Source organism: Hippoglossus stenolepis, chromosome 13, assembly GCF_022539355.2.
Source record: "Hippoglossus stenolepis isolate QCI-W04-F060 chromosome 13, HSTE1.2, whole genome shotgun sequence".
In the NCBI taxonomy this organism is placed as follows: Eukaryota; Metazoa; Chordata; class Actinopteri; order Pleuronectiformes; family Pleuronectidae; genus Hippoglossus; species Hippoglossus stenolepis.
The window spans coordinates 10,060,236-10,079,050 of record NC_061495.1 but is presented as its reverse complement, the minus strand read 5'-3'; the positions used below and the strand labels follow the sequence as shown (position 1 = coordinate 10,079,050).

Below are 18,815 nucleotides of genomic sequence, written 5' to 3'. Positions count from 1 at the left end.
GTCGGCGTCGGGAGCGCACATGACATTGGCAGCGGCGGCGGCAGTACCGTTTGCACAGCGCAGCGGCGCTCTTTACGCGCGGGCAGGTGCACTCACCAACTGTGAGTGTGTGAGAGAGAGAGAAAGAAAGAGAGAGAGGTTTGCAAATGTCACATAGTATCGACCAAAGCAAACCACTGCCATCACCATCAAGCAGGACGACGATGGAAATAAGACATGTCCATTACGCACATGCGTCCCCCCCATCCAGCACTTTTCTCTGCTTTCAGCGACTCTCCTCACTCCCGCTTCGTGAGACTGCTCTGACCACATATTTAGAGTTGATGTAACCGATGCAGGGAAAGTGATTTAACCGCATGTGCACACATTAAACCTTACCCAAGCCTGTGTTTAGTCTCTTCAATTTGTCAACACCAGTGTTGAAAGTCTGTAGCCTATTGTCGTTTTTGTATTGAGTCTCACTGTGATTCATTTCGCTGCTTACAACACTTACAAGAAATTCAAGCACAGATTATGTCGGTAGCCTAAAAAAAACATTTCGACATGTTTGCACTGCATGCGTTTTAAATTGCATCCCATAACCTGGAATTACGCACAGTTTAACACGCAGACCCACCACGCTAACCCATGGTGGATAAGAGCAAAGCGTTAAAAGGGGAACCGAGGGTGATTGAATTTAAATGTTGGATTTAGTGTTGAAGCGAGAGAGTGGGGAGGACGTCATCTTGTCGTTCTAGGCTCATAACGCTGCCGTCCGTAAATATGATGACAAAAGCGCAAAGTAATTATTCTTAAAGGAAAGTTGGAGAAATCTTAGTCCATGTCTGCAGACGACCCTCTGTTTTTACCACACAAGAACCATTTGGAGTTTGGATTTGGGGCTAATTTGGACGAGTTACGAACTTAAAAATCTCCCTATCGATACATTTATTTCGTTTATATATTAGTAAATGAGTTATTTCCCCCCGGCACATTCTGTGTTCAAGCAAGCGAGCTGCATTTCAGGGAGTGAAACAAAACATTTTATTCTAACACAACAAATGGAACCTAAAAACTCTGATTCCCCTCAGGACCACTTCTCTTCGCAGTGTTTCAATAACCTGTCTGGTGTTATTTCCCGGAAACGAGGGAATCCAGCATGAAGGTGACAGCGATAATTCTCTTTCTCACACACACACACACAGACTGATGGCATCTCAGGTAGGGCGCCACGTCTTGTGTAAAATGTATTTGGAAGTTGAAGGAACAAAAAAAGCCCCGTGCACACGAACCGAAGGAGAAGAAGAGCGGCTTGTATGAATATCAGTGCGCGAGTTTCTGTGCGTGCGTGCGGATTAAGTTCTGTCACTGAGAGGGAATTGGCAGAGAAAGGCACCGTGATAGTGTGTGTGTGCGTGTGTGCGTGCGCGCGCAGGAGACGCACAGTCGGGTTTTTCACAAGCTTCCTCGACGCGAGCTCGTATCTCCCCCCCTAATGACTCATTAAAAACGTAATGCTCCGTGATAAATTGGGCTAAATTCATGTGAAATGTTCCACCAGTCGCGTCGGTTTGACATTTCTCTCAAATGTCACCTTTTTCTGCAGACACCTGTCCTAGATCCACGCATGTTAGGTGCAGGCGAGTCCTAAAGTTCCCCCAGTCCACGTGGGGGAGCAACACAAATACAGGTTTCCCAAACACCAGTACAGGTGAAGATGCCGAGTTGTGCCACAGGAGTCCCTGCTCTGCTCCTCAGTTTACTGCAGCTGGAGGACCGAGGCGGGAGATGCATATGGCTACAGCTGCTGGAACTCAACCATATGGTCATTTTCCAAAAACTCTATCGATGTTGATGAATATTCATATAGTTTGTGCGCAGGAGTGAATTCACATCATCTTCCCTGTGTGTGTGTGTGTGTGTGTGTGTGTGTGTGTGTTTTCAATTAGTGTAATCACTGCAATGAAGATAAACTCCATCCTTAAATGACCCTCTTTCTCAGCTCGGAGCGACTCCCTCTCTCCTCGTCTGAATTCTGACTCACAGGATGGAATTGGCTTCCTTCTAGAAATGATAGTTAGAAGTATATTTGGTGGTTACACCTTCGCCTCCATCTTTTTTTTTTCCCCACAGTGGCACCAACTGTTTGCCGGATTGAAACTGACAGTGCACTTCCCGTTGTGCAGCTCATGCGAGAGTTCACAGTATATCAAAATGTTTACAAGGGGTCGAGAGAGCCACAGAGAGAGACTGGGTGAGAAAGAAAGGAAGGGGGATTTATCATTTCTTTTTCTCCCACTCTCACCACGCTCTAGACTGACATTTCTTGTACACTATTCCTCATTGTGTCCGCTCCTTTTTCTGAAGCGATGGGAAAGAATGGTGTCACATTCGGCGGCCCACACAGATCAGCTTGGCCACAAAGCCCCTCTTACAGTCATATCTTTGCCTGCTGTCGTCGCCGGTTGAAGGAGTTTTGACCCTCCACTGCCAACCAGGCTTTTTTTTATTATTTATTAGAAGAGTCTTTGATTATAGGAGATGATCCACTTCCATTTGTCGGGAAGGAAAGGGCACGGGAAGCTCTTTGTTTTGAGTGAGCAGCTCCAGAGCGTGAATCCATACAGCAAAAAATGTTAGAGAAAAAAAATGAAATGCGGAGTTATCCTGTCTAGTTTCAGCTCACATTGATCAACCTGGGAACCAAGCTGATCAATGCCGGCTGAAAGATAAAAACATATTCTTCCCTTTTGTGGTAGATTTTTTTTCTTTTCTTTGCAATGATCAAAAGTAAAAGACACAACATTCATTCGTCATATTCTATGTTGCTGTAACCAGACAAGCAAAATAACCAAATGGCCAAAACACACTCGCTCCAGAAGAGTAATTCTCACCCCTCTCATTGTGTGTCCTCAGTCTCCCGTGGATTTCACCCTGCACTCGGATAAAGAATAAAACACCTTCTGCTTGTGTGTAAGCTTACACTGTGCTTTCATTGCAGTCGAGTGGAAAACGTTAAGTTTCCTATAAATCTCCCCCACTTCTCAACAAACTGCTTTCGGAGCACTGGCATCAATAATACATGTGTGGCACCCACAATGCCACCCACCGATCCCCGATGAAAAATCACCAAATATTCCAACAGGGACTGAACGTGCGTGCGAGTCTATGACCTTATTCTCCCTATAGATGTTCTTTTTAAATCTCTAATCTCTTGTAATATCCTATAATTCCAACCATAGGGACTTTTGTACTTTGTATCATATTGTTGGATCACAACAGATTCCTTTTGTCCTGGGTGACAAGACGACATTAAAGTAACTACGACGTTCTCCAGACACTGTTTTCCAGTTGTGACATGTTGATGGCCTAGTTATAGTCGGACTCTCTGCGGCGCGCAGAAATGATTGGATCATATCCTATGTGACCTTTACAAGTGCCGCACACTCATTCATCACCTGCAGTTATAAATGCACCATGCATGTGCGTCGACGTGGCTATTGCATGTCCTCTTCGTGAAGGATGTCATAATTGGATTGGAGTGTCACCAGTGTCTGTTCCGGCTCAATGTGTCCAGCTGTTTATCACTCGCGTACTTAAAATGCAAACTCGTCCGAGGCCTGGTTTACGAGCAATTGGATTACGGCGGTTTTGATGACGTTTATTGGGAGTGGAATGCTTGTTGCCGTTTTTCTCTCCGTCTATTTTTCTCTGCTTTTTATGGTTCCTCTCCTTCTTTTTTTTTTTTGCTTTTGGTAAATTGAGCGAGCTTTGTGCGAGAATGAAAGAGAAGAGAGCAAGAGAGAGACTCGCAAAATAGAAATACTGATAGCCTCTGTGCTGGCCCTGAGCGCTGACTACACAGCAACCTGAGTCTTCATTAACAAGGTAGCGCAAAAAACACTTTGTGCGCGAAGACAAGAGGGCTCCTGCTTGAAATCGCTGACAATATCCCACCGCTAGTTTAGACAGATTGGGGACTAACTTCCAGTAGTGGAGGAAATCAGTCCACTGCGATTTAATTAGGTTGGCAAATGTGCGTTTAGGGCCACCAAGCAGATGCTTGCAGCATGAAAAACGACGGAAGTCTCGGGGCTTCTAGTAACAATCAGGCTTTCTGAGTGTGCTGTAATGGAATCGACACAAACAACACTCAAGAAAAGAGGCCAAGCGATACAGTGGAATGCACAGTGCAGAAAACTGTCAGTCAAAAATCTCCGCTAAGACTTTTTCTCCCTGCACTTTGGGTGGTGCAAGGTTATCAGAGTGAATAAGTTACTTTTCCCGAAAGGAAAGTCTGTATTTATATAAATGGTTTGACTCCAAACTCAACCAGAATCTTTCCACCCCCAGTGAAAAATCAAGCAATGACCAAAATTTTAGGTTAACTTCAATTTCTCGGAGAAACAATCACATGGTTCATGGTTATTCAAAATGAAACGTGCAAAACTTTTATTGTTTTGTCAACATATACATTCTTCAGAATGTTGTGCGCCGTTAATCACATAACGTCCACCAGTGCAGAGTGGTGGCCAGTGCGCCTCACACGTACTCCACTATACTCCCTCCCACACGCTCACACACACGTACCCACGCGCTCATACTGTGTTCACCCTGGGCCATCACATCCTAAGTACGAGGCAAACGTGTGAGATCCAGGCCTTTACTCCTGCGCTCGCCAAACAATGTGGATGTTGGGGGTGGTGATGGGGGGGCTGCAGGCATCATGTATGTCTGTCAGTGTGTGAGACTTTTGATCCCCTTTGTTGTTGCTGCTGCTCTTCGCACAATGAGCCAGTCTGTCCTCTGCATCCTCCTGGAGGGCTGCGGGAGGCTGTCAGGCACCAACCCCTTTTTGACAACCACATTTTTGAGGGTTTCAAAATGTTGGTGACAAAGGCTCTGGCAAACATGCGCATACGCCGTGTTTGTGTGTGTGTGTGCGTGTGTGTGCGGTGACTGTGTGTCCCGGCGTTTGTGTGCGCGGCTGCATGGTTGGGGGGATAGAGGGTGACTGACAGACTAACCATGCTCCAGAGACTCTCTTTCTGCTCCACTGTCTGCTTGTTCCACTTCCTCCACCCACCCTCTGCCTTCATCTGTGGCTTTGTAAGCCTCCACATAATGTGGGAGCATTAAAATGACAATGGAAATTATGGCTAATCTTTGTTAAGACACACTCATTACCGCCATGTTTCAGAATGAGAGTCCGACGATAAGAGTTGGTCCGCCGTGTCTCTTTTTTTCCTTCCCTCTGTGAAGCGACAGCCTGACACATTGGAGTGATGTGTTTTATTCTCCCTTTTTTTTTGTGTGTTATTTTTCTATTCCCGCTCACAGCTAATAATGGTGGCGAACATATGAAAGGATGATAATAGCCTGACAACTTGGGCATGAAAGACTAGCTCTACCTTCAAATGAGCTTTTCATGCAGTTCTGCGCGCGCGCGCGTTAAAGGGCTGATTTCTCCCGACTCCCCTCCCCTCTCTGTCTCGTTCCTCTTTTAGTAATCCCCTTCTAAAATATTCATAGCTAATCTGCATTTACAATGTAATTACAGACGGGCTTTGAGTGGTATCGGATATGGCCGGCGGAACACGGGCTTCACGCAAAATCTTGATTTGGTGATTTGTACGCCTGAATAAATATGAAACAGCCTTGGGATGTGGTTAAAGGTGGAAAGTTAAAATTGAAAAAAAAAATTGAAATTAAAACAAAAAAAATTATGTTCTTAACTACTTAGCCGGCCACTGCTGTCAATCTTAGCAACCCATGTGAAATAGATATGTCTTATAGAGGCCTTGCATCTAAAAGGATCTGCTCCACGTCTGTGTTATTGCTCCGCACACAGAATTAAATAAGTCACGAAACTATCCCCCTCTGTCTTTCTGTTTTGCCCCCACCGCTCAAACCCTGTTGCCAGCTTTCGGGGGGTGCTGCTGCTGGCCTCCGTTCAGTGCTAATGGAGCGGCGTGCCCCGTGTGCTATTCTCGCAGGTCGATTTTTCACTTGTGATAGAGGTGAGGGTGGTGGTGGCGGCGGTGGAGGGGTGGCGTCCTTTTAAATGAAGCACTTGGCGTTTGTGACCTGTAATGAATGAGTTTGCAGTCAGTCATGGCAGCTGTAAGGAGACATCTGGGAGCAAGAGAGGCGGAGGGAGAGGGAGAGATTCAGACTTCACCGGGAAACAGTTTATCTATGCGAGGCTGAGAAAAATAGCTGCGTCAAACATGCTATCGCTCCCACGGAAAAAAAAAAGAAAGGTTACAGCACGAAGAATCTCACTGTAATACCATCAAGATTCATATTAAATCACAATGATTTAACGCTGGGGGAGAAAAACGTAAAATTGAGTACAACAAGCACGGTATAAACCCATGGCTGAGGAGCATGAGCACAGAAGTCTCAGTCTGACCATTATTTACAATGGTTATTATTCATCGGGGTGAGGATGAGGAGAAACACAGGCTGCGATGAAGGACGAAGCACACAGTCGAACAGGCTGAGACAAAGAGAATGAACAGAAAAAGAAAGTACAACTAATGATCGGTTTTGATTTCCTGCTTTTCTCAGCCGTGCATCAACTCTGCACAAACATGAAAATCTAACATGGGAATTATTCTAACATTTATAATAACCTAAATAAATACTACCCTTTGCACAATGACTTGTGGCTTAACATGGAAAGATCGGTTGAGTTCACAAAGCGTGTTTTGGTAGTTTTGTATTGGAATATTGATTTATTTACTTCATTTTTTTTCTTTGTTGCCACAGAGAGAGAGAGAGAGAGGGAGTCTGAGCCAGAAAATACAGGAATCTCAGAGCTCAGTGGAATAATTGAGTCGTTAATATTGATCAACAGCTCCTTCAAAGACCACATTACAGTCATTTATGTCCCTTTTAACCTCAGCCACAGACACAGTCAACTTTATCTCAAGAAAGAATCTGTTTTTTCTGGGGATGTTCATTGAGGTTTTTAGGCCTTTTTAACAGGATCAGTATCTGCTGGCAGATAAAAGCCAAGACAGATTAGAGCATCTTCATGAAAAGGGACATCATACATTTCATTTTTCTTTGAACAGGTAGTTTTTTAAATATACATTCACTGTTGAAATAAGAGCGTCTCAAAGGAAACGCTGTTTCAAGCCCGTATTAGTGCGGCTGTCGCTGGCGTGTGAGGCAGCAGTCACCTTGCAGCAGAGCAGGAATAGCGCAGCTCTCTTTCCCCCCTTGGATGTGAAGGTACATAAAGCACAGGATGAGAGAAGCAGGAAAGGCAATTGACCTTGGCTGCTTTTGGGGGCCGGCTATATAGCCATACGGATGGATGCTATGGTTCTGCAGCTTTGCGGGAGGGATGGAGGGAGGGGGAAGAAAGGGACAGTGCTGAGCGTGGCAGTTAGCGTTCGGTTTGGGAAAGCAGTTTTTAAAATGCATGCATTAAAAAGTTCAAAGTTTAACCATGCTGCAAAAAATAGGATAGCTGTAAAAGTCATTGATCAGAATGTGCGTGTCTTTGGAACATATATTTTTTCTTCTTGCAGGAACTTCAGGGTGCATGTGGGCATGAGTGTATATCAAATGTGAAAGGAGCTGACTAATTGCGGACCGGGTCCAGAGCCAATCCTGGCTCTTTTGCCCCGCTGCGCCAGCCTGTTTACCTGAGACAGGGGTGTTTTATCTCAGCATGTCACTAGTGCACGTGTAAACACACACGGGGGGGTACACTGCATTTCATACTGTGCTCAGCCCCCCTGCCTTTGTTCCAAAACCTCTCTCCCACAGAGAGACATCATCCCCCTATGGCAAGGTGAATAAGGGTGCTGATATACGATTATTTGTAGCAGCCAGAGGGAGACAGAAACGAAGGGATTGCGGAGGGGGGGGGGGAGTGGGAGACAAAAGAGGAGAGGAAGTCTCCTAATTTTAGCCGGAGAAGGGCAGCCAGGCGGCCGCGTGCACAGGAGGAGAGGTGTCTTTCGGCAGGGAGAGGACATGGGTGAGTGTCTTGGGAGTCTTGGTTAAAGCGGTTGCTATCACAGGAGCTGGACTGACAATTAATCAGCAGCAGCCCAGAGGGGGTGCAGGGACTCTGACAGGGATACTTCATTCTGCCCGACACACACACACACACACACACACACACACACACACACACACACACACACACACACACACACACACACACACACACAGAGATCTCAGGACAGACTCACCCAATGCTTCTCCTCACTCATTTCTTTTCGCCTTTTGTCCTCATGGTACATCTTGTTTCCTCCTCCTTTCTTCTTCATCTGCCTTCTCCCTCCTCCTCTCCTCTCTTCTCCTCTTATGTGTTTTATTCCCTGAACCTCTCGTTAAGTTAAGACTCCCTCTCCTGACCCAGCGGCTGACTCCGAACTCTGTACAAGTTTGAGTTTCTCGCAGCTGTAGAGCGAGGGACAGGGAGGTCGGGACAGAAGAGCAATGAGGTGAGATAGGAAGGACCGGTGGCTATACTTCACCTTAACTGCCCCGGCCCTCCTCCCTGAGCCCAGCCCTCCATTTGTGCCTCTCCACCAGCACCCTCTCCTCCGCTCTGTCTCAACACGGCTGGCACCGGGTGATTGATGGATCCAGATTTGACATGGCCCAGTTCACCCGAGGGCGTCAGCAAGGACACTGGTGAGATTTAGCCAGATGCTGGGTGAAGGCAGAAGGGGACAGTACGAGACAAAGAGAGGCAGCAGGGTGTGGTGGACACCATTGACCGGCATACCTTGCCAGGGTTTCTGGGATGAGTCAGCATTTTCCTCAAACGGTGCACCTGTTAACAGTTTTCCATTGTGTCACCCTGTGGGTTTTCCACCATTTTTTTCTTTTTCTTTATTGAATTACAGCACATTGGCACTGCTCACTGGAGACCAATGGATTTTTTCATGTATGACGAGGATTTGCAATAGTTTTAAACCAGGGTTTCCCTCAGCAGATACAGTGCATTGATTAAGTTCATCATAAGATCTGTTGATGATGCTCATCTTCAAGCTCTCGCTGTAGCCATATTGTTGTTTTCATAGGCGGTTTTCATGAACTCCAGAGAATGGTCGCCTGTCACATATGAACAATACGGCAGGAGATTCTCTGGTCAAGTGCGTTCACAGCAACACACAAATCTCCTGAGCGTTCAGACGAGGGGAGGCGCAGCGTGCAGGAGGCAGGACGTATTCATTCTGGTGCGGAGATCACATGAGCACACCAACACTGACCGTTGTCACCAAAACCTCTTGAATCTCATTATCTTTCCAAGTTGACATCTTCGTCTATGCCTTCTACATGTATGGCCCCTTTTTTTTCATATTGAAATATTTCTATTATTATTTTATTTTCAGTTTTGTTTCTGTCCCGTCATCAACATTCCCGGTCGATCGCAGCGAACACTCCGAAACATCTCCTGCTGTATTCACACCTTCAGACATTATCCAGAGTTTTAACCAGGAACTGACTTGGATATATACCTAATGAATGTCTGCTCATACATGTACCCACAGCGAGTCCAACTGTCACCAAGTTCAATTGCGTGTAGTGGCTGCGTGCTGCGTCCCCCCTCCAGGAGGGTCCTGGTCCTCTCGGTAAGCAAACACCCACTTGACATGGAGCCAGGCGAAGGGGGAACAAGGCCCTCAGTGTGTCCGTGCTCCGAGTGCTTTGTCCTGGAGGAGGCTCCCGCCGTGGCTCCTGGCTCCCAGCTCCACGTGACTCGCCTGGAAATGAGGGAGGCACTTGTCTCATGGACGTTGTCTGGACGGGGACGGGCCCTTTTCACATTAGACCTTGAGGCAAAATGTAGCTGAATGGTTCCAAATGTTGACACTGGATGACATCTGCTTGATTTACCAGAAAACACTCACATACACAGTCACAAATCCATGTCACATTTATTTTTATCGTCGTTTGAATAAAATGTGCATCACAGGTATAGTGGCTGACTCACCCCTACAAAGACTTTGGGATACAAAGCAATGCAATATTATCAAAATCATATCATAGCCAAATTAAATGATGACGAATGTAAACATTAAAAATAAGTTTGTGGACAAAAGGTTTGAAAGAGAAATAATATTGCAGAGCTCTGTGGGTATTTCTTCCAATCCTTTTTGTTCAGTTCTGGTTTTACAACTTTGTTAAGCTGCCTAATTCTTATCTGAAAACTTGCATGTCTCCAGATGCTGTCTTATATAATTCCCATGCAGCGAAACCGTATATGCATGAAAACAACTTTCTTTCCCTCCCACACTACAATAGCTGAACAATTTTGAAAATTATATTTCTCTTGCTATACATACAACAGTCTGTATTTGGAAGAAGGATTGAGGCAGACGCAGCGCGGCAGAGGCTTGAGTATCCTTTAACCACAGCACCACTCAGGTCCTCGCATCATCATTTTCCACATGCTCGATTTTCACCTTCCACAGCAAAACACAAAGCTGCTGTTTTAAGCTTCACTCGCACTCTGGAGTCCACAGAGGCCATCTCAGTCTCTGAATGAGGAAAAACTCCAAAATGGGGCCAAAATGGAAAGAAGAGGATGTCTTTTCAAATTTAACTAGCCTGAATGTACTCTCACTTTCTTAAGGCATGATTCAGAGAAGTACAAAACTCAGCGAGAGATGCAATTTCACCTCTGCACCTTACCTGCCTGCCTCAAGTCCTCCCCGTAAATAGGCAGATTCTTCCCCTCAGTTCTGGCAATATCGCCCAATCACTCTGTGTGCACGGGGACGAGTGTATTGTGTATGTGTCACCGAGCTGTCTCAGAGCTGTGTCTGGCTATCTGAGCCGAAACACAACAACAACAACAACAACAACAGGTATCTTCTGCTCTTCCCTCTCACCGCAGACACACCGCACTTTATGCTTTTTGCTCTCTGTCTGGTTTGGCAGCAATGTGAAGTCAATAGGATGAATAAAACATACCTGAATCAGAGCCCTCTACCCTGGGAAATGTCAAGCTGTCAGTATAGCTTAATGGGAAAACATAGGGCTGGTCCCGACGGTCGGACAGTTTATCGCACACGGCACCTACAAACCAGGCCGGTTGGTTTCTTTTGTGCATCGCAAACACACAAACTCTGGTTTGCTTTACCTGGAAGTGATCACTGGTTGGCCCAACCATATGTATCTGAACTATTTTATTTACAGATCATTGTTGTAGGAGGGTTTTATAAGTTCTGCTATGGTCAAATGTTCCCTTTTTAGCCCTGTAGAGTAAAGAACACACTTTTTCCCGTTTAGTTTGATTTCAGTTTCCATTTCTGTGAAAACCTGTGTGCCCCCCTGCTGCTGCAAACCGCTTTAGGTAAGAGGACATCCTCCAGGTTGCATATGTAATGTGCATTTCATTCACCTGCTCTGTCGCTGAAAAACCACCATTTAACACACATTACTACACATACTGCACAACACTCATATCAGCCAGTGGAAGCCAGCCCCTGCAGCTAATTATCTTTAAATTAGGGCTGAGGTCTAGGTTTAATTGGGCCTCGCCATGAGGAGGGTTGAAGCTCCACACTAACTCCAGCAACTTCAGCTGCCAAACCTCATCAGCCTAATGGAGACTCAAACACTGAGGGCCCTCAGGGGGCTGGCCTGACTTTCTGCCTTGTGCCAACCGACACACACACACACACACACACACAGACACACACACACACACAGACACAGGACTACCCAAAGACAAGTCAGATGATAGAGACATGATTAAGTTAAAAGCAGGTTGTGCATAAATGTGTGTGTAACAGAGGAGTTGAACTTTTTTAATTGCATGATTTAAATAAAGACTTCGGTGTAAGTACAGCGCTGTTCATACCTGTCATTAACATCCGTCCCCAGTGACCTGATCACAAGTAGGCAGCCCATGGTCCAACATCATCAAACTATGACTTTTGTTTTGACTGCGAGACCCTTAGTGGCATAAGTTGCATATTGCAAAAATCATTTAAAATGGGGAAAAATTACAGATGCTGAAAATGACCTAATAGTTACCTCCTTGTCTATTTTCAGGGTTTTGTTTCTATTAATTGTATCCAAATAAAACAAACAAGCTTCCAAAGTCCAACCTGTTCTCCCAGACAGTGAACAGACGTTGCACTTGTACAACTGAATTGAAACTCTCAATAACTCCTGAATCGTCCATGGCTATCCTCAAGCTTGGCCTGATGCAGCACAAAATCTCCCCTTATTCAGCAAATCTATTACAAGAATTGGTCTGCTGGTTCTTTTGTAGCCATCTGGTGTAAGGTAGGCTGTCTGCCCTCTGGAAGAAAAAAAAAATACTCCTGGAAGAAAACAGGAGGCTGTAGCCAACCTGAGCACGGATCTCATTCTTCCATGCCAGTGCCTGTCTTTTACCTTTATTCCCCTGCCATCTTCTTCTGCTGTGGAAATCACAACTCTGCTGTTAACACCCAAAAAAAGTGTGTGTGTGTGTGTGTGTGTGTGTGTGTGTGTGTGTGTGTGTGTGTGTGTGTGTGTGTGTGTGTGTGTGTGTGTGTGTGTGTGTGTGTGTGTGTGTGTGTGTGTGTGTGTGTGTGTGTGTGTGTGTGTGTGTGTGTGTGTGTGTGTGTGTCGGGCAAATGCTTGAGCTTTGAAAGCCATCATTCAAAAAAACACACAACATGGTGTGACTGTATATTCCCCCACATGTAAACCACAGAATACACATGTACACTACACACATTGTATACATGATTTGGCCCCAGGCATCAGGTTGGCTGCCAGGGAAACGTCCACAGAATCTATTATCATTTTTCGTCCTCTCCCCATCCACCATCTGCCCCAGCATTTCCCCAACTGACTTGCTGTAATTGGAACAAGCAGCCTGACAAAACTCTCGTCAGGCCCAGTCAAACACGCCATCGGTCGAAGAGGGACGGGACATATTGTTCTAAAAGCTCAGAGGTCAGACACTGGAGTAAGAGCAGGAAGGTGAGAAAGTTCATCCGGAAGTTGGCCCTTTGCCATAATGAGCTGTAAATGACAATCCTAACAAACATATACAGGACAGAGAGGAGAATGAGAAAGATGAGACAATTTTCTTAAACCATCTATCAGAGGATGGTAAAAGAGTTAGAAGAGAAAAACTGACTGGGTAGTAAAGGGTTTGATGAAAACGACAATGCCATAAACTAAAAGACGTGGATGAGAGGAGAGCTGAAGTCAGAGCCCCTATAGAGTCAGCTTTTACCTCACACACCAAGAAGTTTGTCTGCTGCTGGGAAAAAGCTGGTTACTGAGTCTGAAGAGCAAAGAGACGAGAAACCCGATGCTCATAATTAGCTTTTACCTGGCTTTGTTAGGGGCATTATACAAATGAGGAAGCATCTGCTGGATGACTGACGTGGCGCTTCGGGTGCCGTGTTGCTGTGGGGATCAATGTGACTTTTTAAGTTTGCAGACCTCTTGCTTACAAAAACAACTAGAGGAAAGAAAAACTGGAAAAACATGATATTGCCTTTTGTCTTCAAAGGATGTTTGACTTTGCATAGCACGTCTTGCCACAATACTTACTACTGTGGTCCTTTTTATACTTGGGACACAGACAGATAAATAAAGGCCGAGCAAAAATTGGCAGTGGGTGTGTTTGTTCTGCGGGGCATGTTGGCCGCCGCTCCACATGGATGACCAGTCTGTCAGAGGTTTGAGTGTTGAAGAGGGACAGAGGAGCTGGCAGGTCGCTAATGGTTGTGACACTAATGAGCTCCGAGCCAATGATTGAGCTCCCCCCTGTTCCCCCCCATTCACCTCTGATCTCCTGGTGTTTGTTCAACACCCTCGCAGGTGAGGTGAGGTAAGTGCCACTACAGGATGTGTTCGCAATGGACGAGAGCTGAAAAGCGAAATAGCCCCTTTTTATGCGGGAATTCTTTGCGAGCACTCAAACGCACTGTACGTGTCAAGAGTAACACTACTTTCCCCTGAATTGGACATTTCTATACACTTCACATGTGGGGGGAAAATGACCCAAAATTGACTCCGAAGTAACCATATGGTCTTTGTCCCCATTTTATGCTTGTGGGAGCTTTTTCTGGTGCTTTTTACCCTCTTTCTGTTTAACAACCTGTGATGTCTCGCGCTTTCTGTCCCCCTCTTCTCCCCACCCTGGAGAAATGTCACATGGGCCGCAGTCGTCCGTCAAACTGGCATCTCTGACAGAGGGGTTCGGCTAAAAGGCCATGCTCCGATTGGCACGGGATCCCCTGGCTGTGCTGTGTCAGTGCTACTGCCTTTTTACCCTGCTCTCCTCTCCTATATCCATGTTATTAGTATTCATCTCCCTCCAACAACCCCTCTCTTCCCCCACCACCACCAGCAACCCCATTTTTTCCCTCCCCCCGTCTTCCTCTCCTCTCATAGCCCGAGTGTTGCTTCCATCTCCCAGAGGAGTTTATTTGTAAAATTCTTCCCCCTCTAATTCCGTGTGTGTGTTGTTCAGAAGCAGAGGAAATAATTAAATCAATCTGTTTCTTTCACCTTTTTTGGTTTCGGATAGCAGAAATTGTAAGTACTACAAAGTAACCACTATCTGTTTTCCTTTATTTATTTATTAACAGATTGATGCTTATTGTTTCAAAGAAGGAAAAAAGCCTTTCTCTCTCTCTCTGGTGTAACTGGGGATCGATGTGCTGATGAAGTGCAGCCAGAATTCTCTCAGCGGGATGACAACAACATTAATTGCTCATCTCACTTTATCTGCTGCCTTTAGCTAATCACAATTCAGTTTGATGGGAATGAGTAGTGACCGTGGGCTGTTAATAGTCGGTGCTGAGAGGCCTTGAGACCACCTCTTGTGTTTTCCTTTCCTTTTTTCCCTCCTGCAATTAATATTGATTACCCGCAGAAACCAATAAAGCCAAGTCCCCTCGGTGACTCTGCAGGTTAGGGCCACTTGTTTCTTTAGGATTCACTCTTTTTTAATTAAGTGTGAACCACTCCATTCGGCTGCTACTAAATGTTTTTTAAATGTCACCGTAGTTCCCTCGGTTAAGTGATTATCTAAATTGCTTTTGTTTCACGAAATGTACGTGAATATCATGTTCAAATAAACAACACCCCGCATTTTCAGCCCAGCACTCATTTGAAAAAAGAAAGTAAGTTAAAGATGGCTTGTTTTTTTTGACAGCTGCCCTCTTTTTCTTTTTGGAGTGTATTGACTCTGATCTGTGAGATGGCGATGTGCTGGTTGTTTTTGAGGGCAGATTGCTCCAGTGCCATGCTCACTGACTGTGCTCGGCTCTGTCTCTGCTCTCATACATATGGAGCAGCGACAGCACTGCTGACCAGAACTGGCACAGGCCACAGAGGGGGGGCTTCACACATGTATATTTAATCTACTGAATGTGTGTGTGTGTGTGTGTCCATCAGGGTTGCTGTGATAATCAGTGTTACTGGTGTTCAAGCATGCAATGATTGGGTAACTTACCCACCTGCCCCACTGCTTATTAAATTGTTATTATAAGCATGAAACCCCTTAAGTTAATCTTAGTGAATCAGCAGGAGCGCCCAAGTTCTTCAATTTAAAAACTCCACATTATACAATTGTTCAAATACTGAGTCACCTTTTTGTATTACTTCCTGTTTCGAACTGTGAAAGCAACACAAAGTCCATCTGTTTGTGTTTATGCCACATTACCAACTCCCAGACCTCAGTTATAAATGGGTATTTAGAAATTAGCATGCATTAACATACATCTTGGATAATCGGATCACAAGTGGGTAGCTCTAAGTACGTCACTTCACACCTTGCATTAGAATACGTCTCTTGACAACCACTTGTGATCCAATCTCTCCCCTCTGCGCTCTATGCAAATTAAAAAGTACCTTATTTCTGTTTGCGAGCTTTGTTGTTTGTCACTGGTGGGAGGCAGCAATGCACTGTGCTATGATTCGCTGGAAATTAAAAGTAGAAGAAATGGAAGCGGACTGGTTCTAATCGTTGGTGTGTGTTAGGCAAACCAGATCACCTAAGATGTTTAAAACACTCGTAATAAGTCTTTGGGCTTTTTTAACATTTTCCGACTTTGTTGACAAAGCTAGGTTATGGAATTTTGAGAACGGGACTTACTGCACTTTGCATCATGCAGACGACGTCAGTTTGGTTGCCGGTCCTTTAGCGTGGCCGCCATGAACATACTGCAAATAGAATGTGGCCATAGCGTGGCCCAGATCACCTCTCAATGAGGTCTGAGGCCCAATTCAGACCTGGGTTTAGCATCTGTTTTGGGTGCACGTGTGCATGCACCCAAGAAACATTGAAGGATGCATCCGATCACTGGGACCATATAGACCAGAATGAGCTGGAGATAGTGGGGAACTGTGCCTTTGACATGAAGGCACAGTTTTTTACAATTTCAAACTGTGTATCTTGCATAGATTCACTAAGCCCCGACTTGTCATCCCCCACATCTCTCTCTCTCTTTCTCCCAGACACACGCACACGCACAGTTGGCAGTCAGATCTAAACAAGTGGTGTATATTGAGATGCATTCTAATGCCAAGTTTGAATTGATTAATTAAAACTCTGTCCACTTGTGATCAGATCATTAAAACATCCATGTTATCCTGGTAGGAACAGGAGGTCTCAATCTTTATGGATAGAAAAAATCAACACCTGTTACTGAAACACGATGCTAGAAATGTTAGAAGAAACTTGGATTCTCGACACTGAGCACAGACGCGGTATCTAAATGGCTGAGCTAAATGCTGATCTATCTGATTTCTCGTCGTACAAATGCAGAGAGATTGTGCGTAATTGTGCAGCACATGAGGCGGTAGAGCAAACACACTGGAGTGCAAAGAAGATGCTTTGCCAGATGTGTCCTCCTGATTATGTCCATGAATGTTTGCTCATGTCTCTGAGCTGACGCTACTCATGAAGAGCGTGCGTGTGTTTGTGCATGTACAGATGTGTTTGTGCTGACTGATGCAAACTGAGGTTGTAATCTGTGCACATCTGTTTGGAGCATGATAGTGTATCTGTTTGCAAATGTACTGTCGTGTGTGGCTGAAGGTCTTCAATGAGGCTAATGTAATAAATTGTACATGTGCCAGGTGAGTGCGTTGTCTTTTTTTTTTCTTTTTTCAATGCCCTGCAACCAAACTCAACCAACGTCACCCGGGCCAAGTTCAGAGGGGGGGCGGAGGGACAAAACTGATGACGATTTTTTTTCTTTCTATTTTTGCCATTGTGTTTTGTTTTCCCCTGTGCGCACACACACACGTTCATGTTCAGGGGCACACTCGGAGGTGGAAGCAAAACGTTTAACTTTGAAAGTTGGGCTCCTAATTAGCTGAATTAGCGGTAGATCAAAGAGGACAATTAAAGGGGGGTGTTTGTGGTAGCGAGGGCTCATTAGCATCACAACACATGGACACGTCCATGAAAAAGAGAGCGGCGGAGGGAGTCTCATTACGGCACACCGCTGTGCTTGCGCTGGGCCACATGCAGGCAGAGTGGATGTCAGGAGAGCGAGGGAGAGCACAACCAGCTTCCAACACGCACACGCTAACAAAGAAATGCACTTGCACACATAAGTAGACATGGATTCACTGGCACCTATGGTTAAACATATGCACACATACACACTTAGATATACGGGCTCGTAATATGTTTGCAGGCTCAAAGGAAAACAGAAGCAATTCCCTGCCCGCTCTCATCCAATTTCAGCTTAATTAAAAGGGGAATTAACTTTGATGTGCTGCAGTGTGGTAGGAGCTCAGCAGACCAGCCTGTGTAGAAAAAGCACAAGCCCATAAGTATTCTTCAACTTCACCCTCAAAGTCAGACGCAGATTGTTTTCCGTTCACTCTGCGCTGTTTGAGCTCAGTACAGATGAGAGCAGGGAGGATTTGGTTAGGACTCTACCTTCGTCTTCCTCATTAGCCAGATCTAACAAAACTCCTGGCAACCGGCCGCTGTGTGTGGCTCTCCACATTAATGGCATAAGCAGAACAAAAGATCAAAAGGGTTTGGGATGGCCCATTATTTTAGCAGTCGCAGTCACTGCTTCTCTGGTCCAGTGACATGGGTTAATGATGTACTGAAGCATATGCTTTAAAGGAGGCCACTGATTTTTTTTCTTCTTCTCCGTTTTGTGTAGTTAGAGTGTGTTTTAAAATCTAAGAGGTTGTGCATAAAAATAATGTAGGGGTTTTTCGTCGGACCTTAAAGCATATTTAATGTGTAATTCACAGCAGGTATCAAATATATATATATATATATATATATATATATATATATATATATATTTGATACCTGCTGTGAATTACACATTAAATATGCTACTCCCAACATTGATTATACAAATATTTAGACAATGATTTTTATTGCTTTTAAGTTTCAAAGATTTTACATGTTGTATATGTATCTGATGACTGGCAGCCACGCAATGCAGAGATCTCTGCCGAGTTAATTTCACTTGTGCGCACAACTGTCGAATTTTTATTTTCTGTCTAAATGTTGCAAGAAAACTCCGGTTCATGAAATCCGTACCCATGCGAACAGCCTGGTGTTCCCGTTTGATCTCAATCTGAATTCATAATGTGAGAAATTAGTGATATGCATATTAAAGAGCACATGAGTGATTGGCCCAGAGAGACGGAGAAAGGTTGAAACTGACAACACTGCACGTGTGAAGAACTTAAAAAGAGGTTTATTTAAAATAAAAATAATAAAAAAAGATGTTAAAGGAAAACAACTGAGATGAACACGTAACAAATGTTTGCGTACAGGGACTAGTTGCTCGCTCTATACAATCTGTCATAGCTGTTTGACTCTGAGACAACATGGATCGCCACGTTTC

The 18,815-nt window shown here is 44.9% G+C and overlaps 1 protein-coding gene across 2 annotated transcripts in view; it reads left to right on the top strand.

The window, feature by feature from the left end:
* The window catches only part of LOC118120013 (receptor tyrosine-protein kinase erbB-4), a 283,408-nt gene that overhangs the window by 1,421 nt on the left and 263,172 nt on the right, over positions 1 to 18,815 (top strand). The window lies entirely within an intron of this gene.